An 8,339-nucleotide genomic window follows, 5' to 3' on the forward strand; every position below is an offset into this window, starting at 1 on the left:
GAGAGATTGTCTTCTCTGTCCAAAGTACCCAAACAACTCCTGAGAGATCCTTGCTCTCCCTCCTCTCTCCCTGCTCTCAAATTCAGAGCAATATCACTCTCTCAAGGCTGCTTGTTCAGGGATTTGTTAGGATGCTCCTAGTCCCAGGATTTAGTGACACAAAACACTGCTTGGCGCGAGGTTAGGACCTGCTCAGCAAGAGGCTTGCTGCTTCTGCAGGGTCAGGAGGAACAAATATAACCTCTGATGCATATCCCAGTCGCCTGTGGGATGTGGCACCTGTTTAAAGACAGATTAAATTTATGATGTCTGGGAACTGCCATAGGCAGCGTGACACCAAGCCCAGGCATTCGTGTTTAACCCCTTCCAGACTGTCAATGAGGGCAGCATGTCCTGGGAAAGGATCGTTATTGGAGAGGAAAGGAATTAATTCCCTTTTCTGGGGGGTATATTTCAGAGGAAAATATAAATGACCCAACTCCAAAAGCAAAGAAAATCGAGACTTAATTAAAAAGACAAAATATTGACAACAGTCACAGCTCTACGGGGGATTTTATACTCCAGGGAGAGCTGCTTGTTCTGCTGGTAAGTCCATTTCCCCAAGGGGATGTTGGCTGATCCAGCGGCTCACTTGAAGGCATCAGCAGAACTGTGTGGTCTGAACCCTGGTCTGGAGGCTGGAGGTCTGGTTTGGGATGGATATAGCAGTGGCAGCCTGCAGCTCTGGTTTCAGCCAGTGTATGCATCCAAGTGTCCACTTCCCCCATTTGACCACAGCGAAGCTGTAATCTATGACTCCAAAAAATGGAGTCATACCAGGAGCCAGTGGGGAGTTACTGACCATTTGGGGGGGATGCTGTGCTTCCAGCTGTGGCTGAGGCAAGGAAAACCTGCAGGGTGGAAAAGCAATGGGTGCCTGAAAAGTTCACTGGTGTCAAGCTAAAAACCCAGGTGATCGTTTCCCACACTGTCTCATGGGTAGCGTCACAGTATTGCCCTCTTGACAACCAGGAAGACTCTCCATCCATCTCATCCCAAGTCAACACCACCACTTTAAATTTATTTGATCTCTCCATTTTGCCCTCACGTTCACAGATAGAGGAGCCAGAATGTGGCCACCCAGGCCAAAGTTGCGCTGGGCTGTGATTGATTTCCAGCTTATGTTTTTCTCCTCTGACCTTCGCAAGCCAAGCAGCGATCGCTCGACATGTGAAAGCCATTCAGAGCAGGAGAGCTGTGACAAGCCATGGACAGGCTTGCACGGCTCAAAGGACAGCGTAGTTCAGCTGTAATATCTTTTGGAGCAATCGTTTTTAGGAGCAAGGGCATTACTGTTGTAATCCGTCTCTGGACTTTAATATTGAAAACTTGGATTTTCAGTTGGAAAATGTAGTATTTTTTTTAAAGTTTCACTGGATAAATAAGTGTTTCAAAGAGAAATGCATCTCCACCCCGTTCTGAATCTCTAATACTTTGACTCTCAAGGTTTTTGAGCTGCTTCAGGTGACCCTGCAAAGGACAGTAAAAACAGGAATATTCCTGCAGTGAAACAAGAACCTCAGTGGTCCCCATGTCTCCAGGGGGATAAAGAGTCATATAATCTGTTGACAGGACTCTGAGCTCTGGGATGAGTTTCCTCCTGGCCTCAACCCGGATAATCAGTGAATGCTGAAATACAAAAAGCTTGACAGCCCTTCAGACAGGCTTTTGTAGGCACCAGGCACCTAAAGCTGCTTTTTATTGCTGTGGAGGCTGAATGATCAGCACTTTCGAAACCCAGAACACTTGTCATGTTTTGCTACATGAGAATAAATCCAAACACATGGGTTGTTTGGGTTTTTTTTTTTCCCCAGTCTGTTTTTGAACTCGTCTGTTTTATTTTGCTGTGGTAATCTTTGCATCCAGATATCCAGCCGACATAATTATATGGTGTGAATCTTAACAACGAGCTCGGAGAGCTGTTCTGTTGCACTAGATTTAAAGACACACTGTTATGTTAAAGAGGAGGAAAAACATGTTTATGGTTCTGTGAAATCCCAGGATTAGTAATGCCAAAACAGTGACTACCATCCCGGTGCTTAGGAGTTATTCTTCTTTTTGCATTTCACTGATCTGTGATAAAATTAGGCTTTTCCTTTCTGAAAGTCACTTCTGTTTCAAACTGTTTCTTTACTTCGTTGTCCAATTTATATTCACACCCTTTACCTAAATGCAAATTAAGTCTTGAGGCATTTTGGCTTGTAGCACAGAATAGCAACACAGAAGACTAGCTCAGCCCGAAAGAGAAGTAATACTTACTGCAATTTAAAAGCAAACATTACAGAAACATTTATTTTCTGCTTTTCTAATGTATTATACATTTTGAGTGTCCTGGTGGTGAGCCATTTTAACTTGGTTGTTTTAATATGCTTAATACTGGCTTTAAAATCTCGCAGGAAGGAGAAAAATATCTTAAATAAGGAGTGTGGTCCTGATTTAGTCTCTGAAATGTTTTCCAGAAGTTTTCCAGGAGTTTCTCCTGAGTTCCTCCTGAGATGTCTCATTCAAGTACTTCCCTGGAGGAAATTGCAAGTCCTGCAAAATTTTCCAAAGGCAATTTCAGTTTTCTTCTGTCTTTGTCTTGCTGTTAGAGGGGCAGGGATGAATTATTTGATCTGAATCAGAGCTGGCACACATGCATTTCACACCCGTTTGATGTTCATCTCCACTGCCTGGCTGTGCCACAGAACCTCTGAGCAGCCCTGGATCAGGCCCACGTGTCTTCCCCAGGCAACGCAGGATCTTCTTTGACCACAGCAAAGCCGCGGGGCGCTGATGCTTTGCAGAATTCATCATGCAGGGAGGTGAGGTTACAAGCCTTGACTTCCAGCACCGCCGGACCACTGAAGCACGACAAAGTATTGGATGGAGTAAAGAAAACACAGTGTGCTGATCACAGAATGAGGTGTCCTGTGAGGTCAGACCAGATGTCCTTCTAGCCAACACCCTGGATTTGGCGTTGACCAGGAAGCAAGGCTAAAGAAGAGACTACAGGGCAACACGATTTTTCCCCTTGTACAAACCATCCCGTATGTTGGTGTTCAGCCATTTAGGAATGAAGATCTTGAAGCTTCAAGGTTTCTAGGTCTCCAACCTTCTAGTATTTTGGGGAGATAAGTCAGCTTGAAAACATGGGATTCAAGGTTTGTTGGCCAAATTTGAACCAACCAATGGGAAAGTTGGGGAAGAATTGGGAAGTTTAGGAAGGCTTTGAGGATTTTGCCTCTTGCAGCCAGCAGGCAGAAAAACTGGCAAGGTCTCACTCAATCCCGGCCAAAATTTCAACATGGTTCGGTAGAAATAGCAGCATCTCAGCAGAGCTTTGGGATTTCAAGAAGGTTCTGCCAGAGAAGGTGTGAGCAGCTGTAATTATAACATCAAAATTATGAAGTCTTTACGAGGCACTTCTAGGTGGTGTCAGCCCATGTGGTGTGAGCAGGTGGAGAGCACTGGCAAGGGAAGGAGGGGGCCAGCTCGCCAGCGTGGCTTTCTTAGTGACAGGGGATCGACACATTCGATAGACACATTCTGATTGCCTTCCTGTTGTCCAGCTCTGAGGAAAATCGGCCCCAAATGCACTCAGCTTTGCCTGAGATTTCTAAAAGTCTGCAATGTAACTGCTCTTTGTCCTGAAAAACAAACAAACAACAAAAAAAAAGTTGACTTCTTAAAATAAAAACATCCTCCCCCCTCCCCCCCGCATTTTTCAGCTGATAAAAAAAAATTGTGTTTCAGAAATTTGACTACTTTTTGTTTAGTTTTTGGGGTGGTGATTTTTTTTATCCCCAAATCTTCACAGAAATTTTTTTCTAGCCTTGAGAAAATTAGTCTTTTTCCAAGATCCCACCTAATAGTGACGGGGAAAGCCACTTTTCGTTGCAAGAGAGGACTGATAGTAACTCAGCACTGTGGAGGATGTACTCTGCCTGCTCCGAGCTGTGAGGATGGGTCCTGGGATCTCAGAACTCAAATGAAAGCAGCTATTGCCAGCTTTAGGTATACACATGTATTTTTATAAATGTGTATAAATATATTCATAAGCTTTATAGCAAGTAGATGGGCACACAAAGCTAAGCATCCCAAATGAGCAGTTTAACATGCAGGCAAAACCGCAGACAGCACAAAGATTAGAATAAAAAAAAAAAATAAATTGTGAGATCAGGGACTGGGCTGAATTTTTTGATAGCAGCGAGAAATGCTGCCATCTCCAGAAGACAGACTGATATTGCACAAGAGGTGGGGGGGAAGTCTTTAAATCAGAGAACAAAGTTAAACCCGGGTTGCTTTAATCTGAAACAAATTGGCTTTGCTCGTCCCCAGACGGTGTAAACATCAATGCTAATACCTCCCGTGGTCGCTTACTAGCACAGAGTGACCCTGCCTTAGCTGTTCCTCCCGGGAGTAGACACAGTGAGGAGCGTGTGGATGGGATGCTGTGATGGGATTGCAAGACTCACCGAGTGCTGTGGTGAAGAAGGATGAGAAGCCTTTGGTTCCCACCTACCCCGTGAAATAAAATAGATCCAAAGCAAAGGTGAGCACCAAGACTGGGCTCAGCTGAGCCGAGCCGTGTGAAAATCACAGAATCACTTTGGTTGGAAAAGACCTTTAAGATCACTGAGTCCAACTGTGAACCCTGTACTGCCAGGGTCTCTAAACCATGTCCCTCAGTACCATGTTTACTGTCCAGGGATGGGGACTCCACCACCTCCCTGGGCAGCCTGTTCCAATGCTTGACAACCCCCTCAGTAAAGAAGTTTTTCCTAATATCCAACCTAAATCTTCCCTGGCTCAATTTGAGGCCATTTCCTCTCATCCTGTCACTTATTCATTGGCAGAAGAGACCAACACCCACCTCTCTCCAACCTCCTTTCAGGAGGTCACCCCTAAGTCTCCTTTTCTCCAGCCTAAACACCCCCAGGTCCCCCAGTCACTCATAATGAGACTTGTTCTCTAAACCCTTCACCGTCTTCGTTGCCCTTCTCTGGACAAAGGCGAGACAGGAGTCAGCTGCCTGACACCATTTAATGGTGTCAAACCTTCCTCTTGGCAAGGGCCAACCTCACTCGATGGGCGTGCAGTAGGGTTAAGTCACTTAGTCTAAACTGAGGAGCCTTCTCCACGTGGAGCCATTTGTTAGGGTAACTGCTCGAGATAAGGGTAAAGCCGCACTGTTCTGCAGCATTAATTATTCCGACATTCATCCCTCTGGAATCCCTGGGAAGAAGAGTTTTTGCTTTTCGGTAAATGGTGTTAAATTCTGTATTTGTATGTATGCAAGTGCTTTCAAATGCAAAGAAAAGAAAATCTGAAAATCTCTGCAGAAAAGTGCTCTGGAGGGCTTCCAGCTGGTTTGAGGGTTTTAAGAGCCTGTTTTAGGATGTACCTTCAAAAGATCAATTTACATGCTGCCTGCTTCATCCTTATTGTTTATAAAGTTGAAAGCAGCTCTGATAGTAACTATTCATCCTCACAGCAGTCGCATGCAGAACAGAAGCAGGTTGGTTTAACTCCGTCCCTGCCACGTCCTAGAGAGACAAAGGTGGCTCTGCAGAGGGGAGCTGGGCTCAGCACGGGCACTGAGGGACTGATGGGGCAAGAACTGGAGTTCTTGCAGCAATGAAGTTTTTCAGCACCTGGCAGGGTTGACTCGACTTAGGGAACCGTGTCCTTTAGTGTGCAGGATGCACACCTGTATGTCTGACTGTGTGGTGTACAATGGCATGTTGTATGGTTCCGGCTGCTGTAGGAGCAGCGCTTCATCCTCCCGCAGAGGCGCTTGTCATGTTCTCTCTGCTGCAATGGAGGAGGCCCCTGGAAGATGATCTAAAAGTAAGGAACAGCTGATAGATCAATGTCCTCAAGACGACTAGTGCCAACTATCTCGAGCAGTGTCCATTGCTGAGTGCAGGAAGTGCCTTTACAGTCCTTCTTGAGCTCTGTCATTGTAAAAGATGGCCCATACTCTGCCATGAGACCAGACTTCTTCTGTTCTGTCGTGTGAGTCTGGAACCTAGTCCAGAAGTCTGGCTTGAGCCTTTGCTACCCAAGAATGCTCTCACAGGCAGTCAGTAAGTTATCTGTCATCTACCTGCAAGGCAGACGTGTTGGGCAAAGGTGAGGGCCTCTTCCCAAGCTTCCTTCAGAGCTGTCTAGGTCTCAGCACTGAGGAACAGCTCAAACAGTTCCTGTTTGTTTGCTTGATGTCCCTGAGCTGGGACCATTCCAGGGGATAAAGGCACGGCAAAGTCATGCCATTCCAGCTGCCATCTCTTGAGAAATACCTGCCTGCTCCAGGTGCTGACACACTTCAGAGGCTGGCAGTAGCAGACAGGAGCCATCAGGTAACTTTCCCAGAACAAGTGAGAGTGTGGGTTGGAGCCTGTCAGCAAACACACCCTCTGTGTATTCTAACCCTTTCACCTCTAGCACAATGTTGAGTTTTTTGTGGTTTCAAGCATGGGTTTTGCTGCTTCCCATTTTAAACTTGTTCTGCAGCTCCGTAGATCTCAGGGTTAGAAAGCTGTCTCCAATAATTTGTTGCTCTTCTTGATCATATCTTGCTACTCGTAATGACGTACTTAGGGCACCAGCCAAGCAATTTTTCTACGTGGTTCATTCCAGACAACTGACCTTTGTAAGAAGTAAGGGGAACTTCCAAGTCTCAGAGCAGAAAAGTCAGAGTGATGCTGTCTTTCTTCTCAATAGTGTTTATAGCACCTGGTAGACCATGAACTTCAGCATTAATCATGCCTAAGTCAAGTTTGTAGTCTACAGCTTCAGACAGCTGAGCAGCAGAGTTCGTATCATGATCTTTGGATGCCAGTTAAACTGAGAGGTTGTCCACCTTTCCTCAGATGGCAGAAGGATGCTGCCAAACTCTCCAGTTTCAAGACAGTGCCCAGTTTAATTAAGTGGGTTCATCAGATGGTTGCTCAAATCCATGAGCAAGAAGAGCACGACTCTTCTGCTCAATAAACATGGACTTCAAGTTACGCTCAAAGAGGTGTGATAAGGTGCAGCCAGTGGCCTTTCCAGGGAACCCCAGGGGTTTTCTTCTTCTCAGTCCACCGAAGCTGAACCTGGCCCATCTGAAGACCCCCGAGGTTTCTTCTGTCCCACTGTGATACGTGCAGTTGCTGCTCTGTTGTTGGCTAACCCTCGTCACCCCACTGCATACCTTCACAAAGCGCATCTGTACAAGTCTTCCTGAACAGGCTCCTGAGCTCACCTGCACCCGTTTGGTTTATCTACGTTCTTACTGTGGGAGGCCAGATCTGGCTCTGTGCTTGTTGGGTGACAGGTGGGGTTTCCAGTCAGACGTCGATTTAAATAAGAGTACTGTAATTAAAAGGATCTGGCTAAAGAAATTGCACAAATTAGAGCAGACAGCTGTTATTTGAAAGGAACAAACACTGAGGGGTTTTTTTGGTTTGGGGGTTTTTGGTTTTTTTTTGAATAGCCAGCTCTTGGCTTGCCGCTAACGATGCTTACATTAGATCTTACAGCTAAAAATTTGCCTTTGATAGTTAAAAATATAAGTGAAAAGAACCCTATCCCCCCCAAAATAATTGCGATGGGCAATACACAACAAAGCAAAGATATTCATAAACTTTAGCATAGCCTGGAGATGATTAACTTTGGGTTTGTACACAACAGTCAGGCTTTTGGGGGGAAAAAATACTGCCTCCGTTTTATTTTATCCCTGCGTTTATGTGCAAAAGCTGAGATTCCTGAAACAGAAGTTTAAACTGGAGAAAAACTTGCTGCACAGATACTCTTCCTCCAGAAAAAGGCATTTCTCCTGCTCTGTAGGTGCAATTCAGAGTGGAGGAGATTGGTCTGAACTGGCCTCCAGCTTCTGTGGAGAACTGGAGGTGAAGTTATGGGTCACGAAGCAGCAAGAGGATGAATTCAGTGTACATCAAGGACTGGAAAGGAAACCTTGATGATCTGTTCTGCTCTTTATTCAAAACAGAGATTCCCCCCCGTCCTTCCTGCGCACCAGGAGGAGAGTTTTCCACTGCCCTGGTAGAACAGCTGATGGCTGCATGCAGCTGGGGACAAGGACTGGATCCTTCCCCAGCCTTCTCTGCCATACAAGCACTCAATGGGCATCCAGAAATACGATTAATTCATGAATCTTCCCACGAGCAAGTTACATCGTGCTTTATTTAATAGAGCAGCTCCCAGGCTTAAACTCAAGCATGTGCTTCAAACCGGTCGCTGTGTCTGGCAGGTGTCTGTGGTCCCTTGAAGAGGTCAGACCCCTGGGCCTCCATGGAAGACGTGCAGGAATG

General features: G+C 45.8%; 1 protein-coding gene across 1 annotated transcript in view; it reads left to right on the plus strand.

The window, feature by feature from the left end:
- The window catches only part of PRKCQ (protein kinase C, theta), a gene marked incomplete at its 3' end in the record, with an annotated part of 35,636 nt that overhangs the window by 20,245 nt on the left and 7,052 nt on the right, over positions 1-8,339 (plus strand). The window lies entirely within an intron of this gene.

This window comes from Buceros rhinoceros, unplaced genomic scaffold (genome assembly GCF_000710305.1).
Source record: "Buceros rhinoceros silvestris isolate BGI_N320 unplaced genomic scaffold, ASM71030v1 scaffold17909, whole genome shotgun sequence".
NCBI lineage: Eukaryota > Metazoa > Chordata > Aves > Bucerotiformes > Bucerotidae > Buceros > Buceros rhinoceros.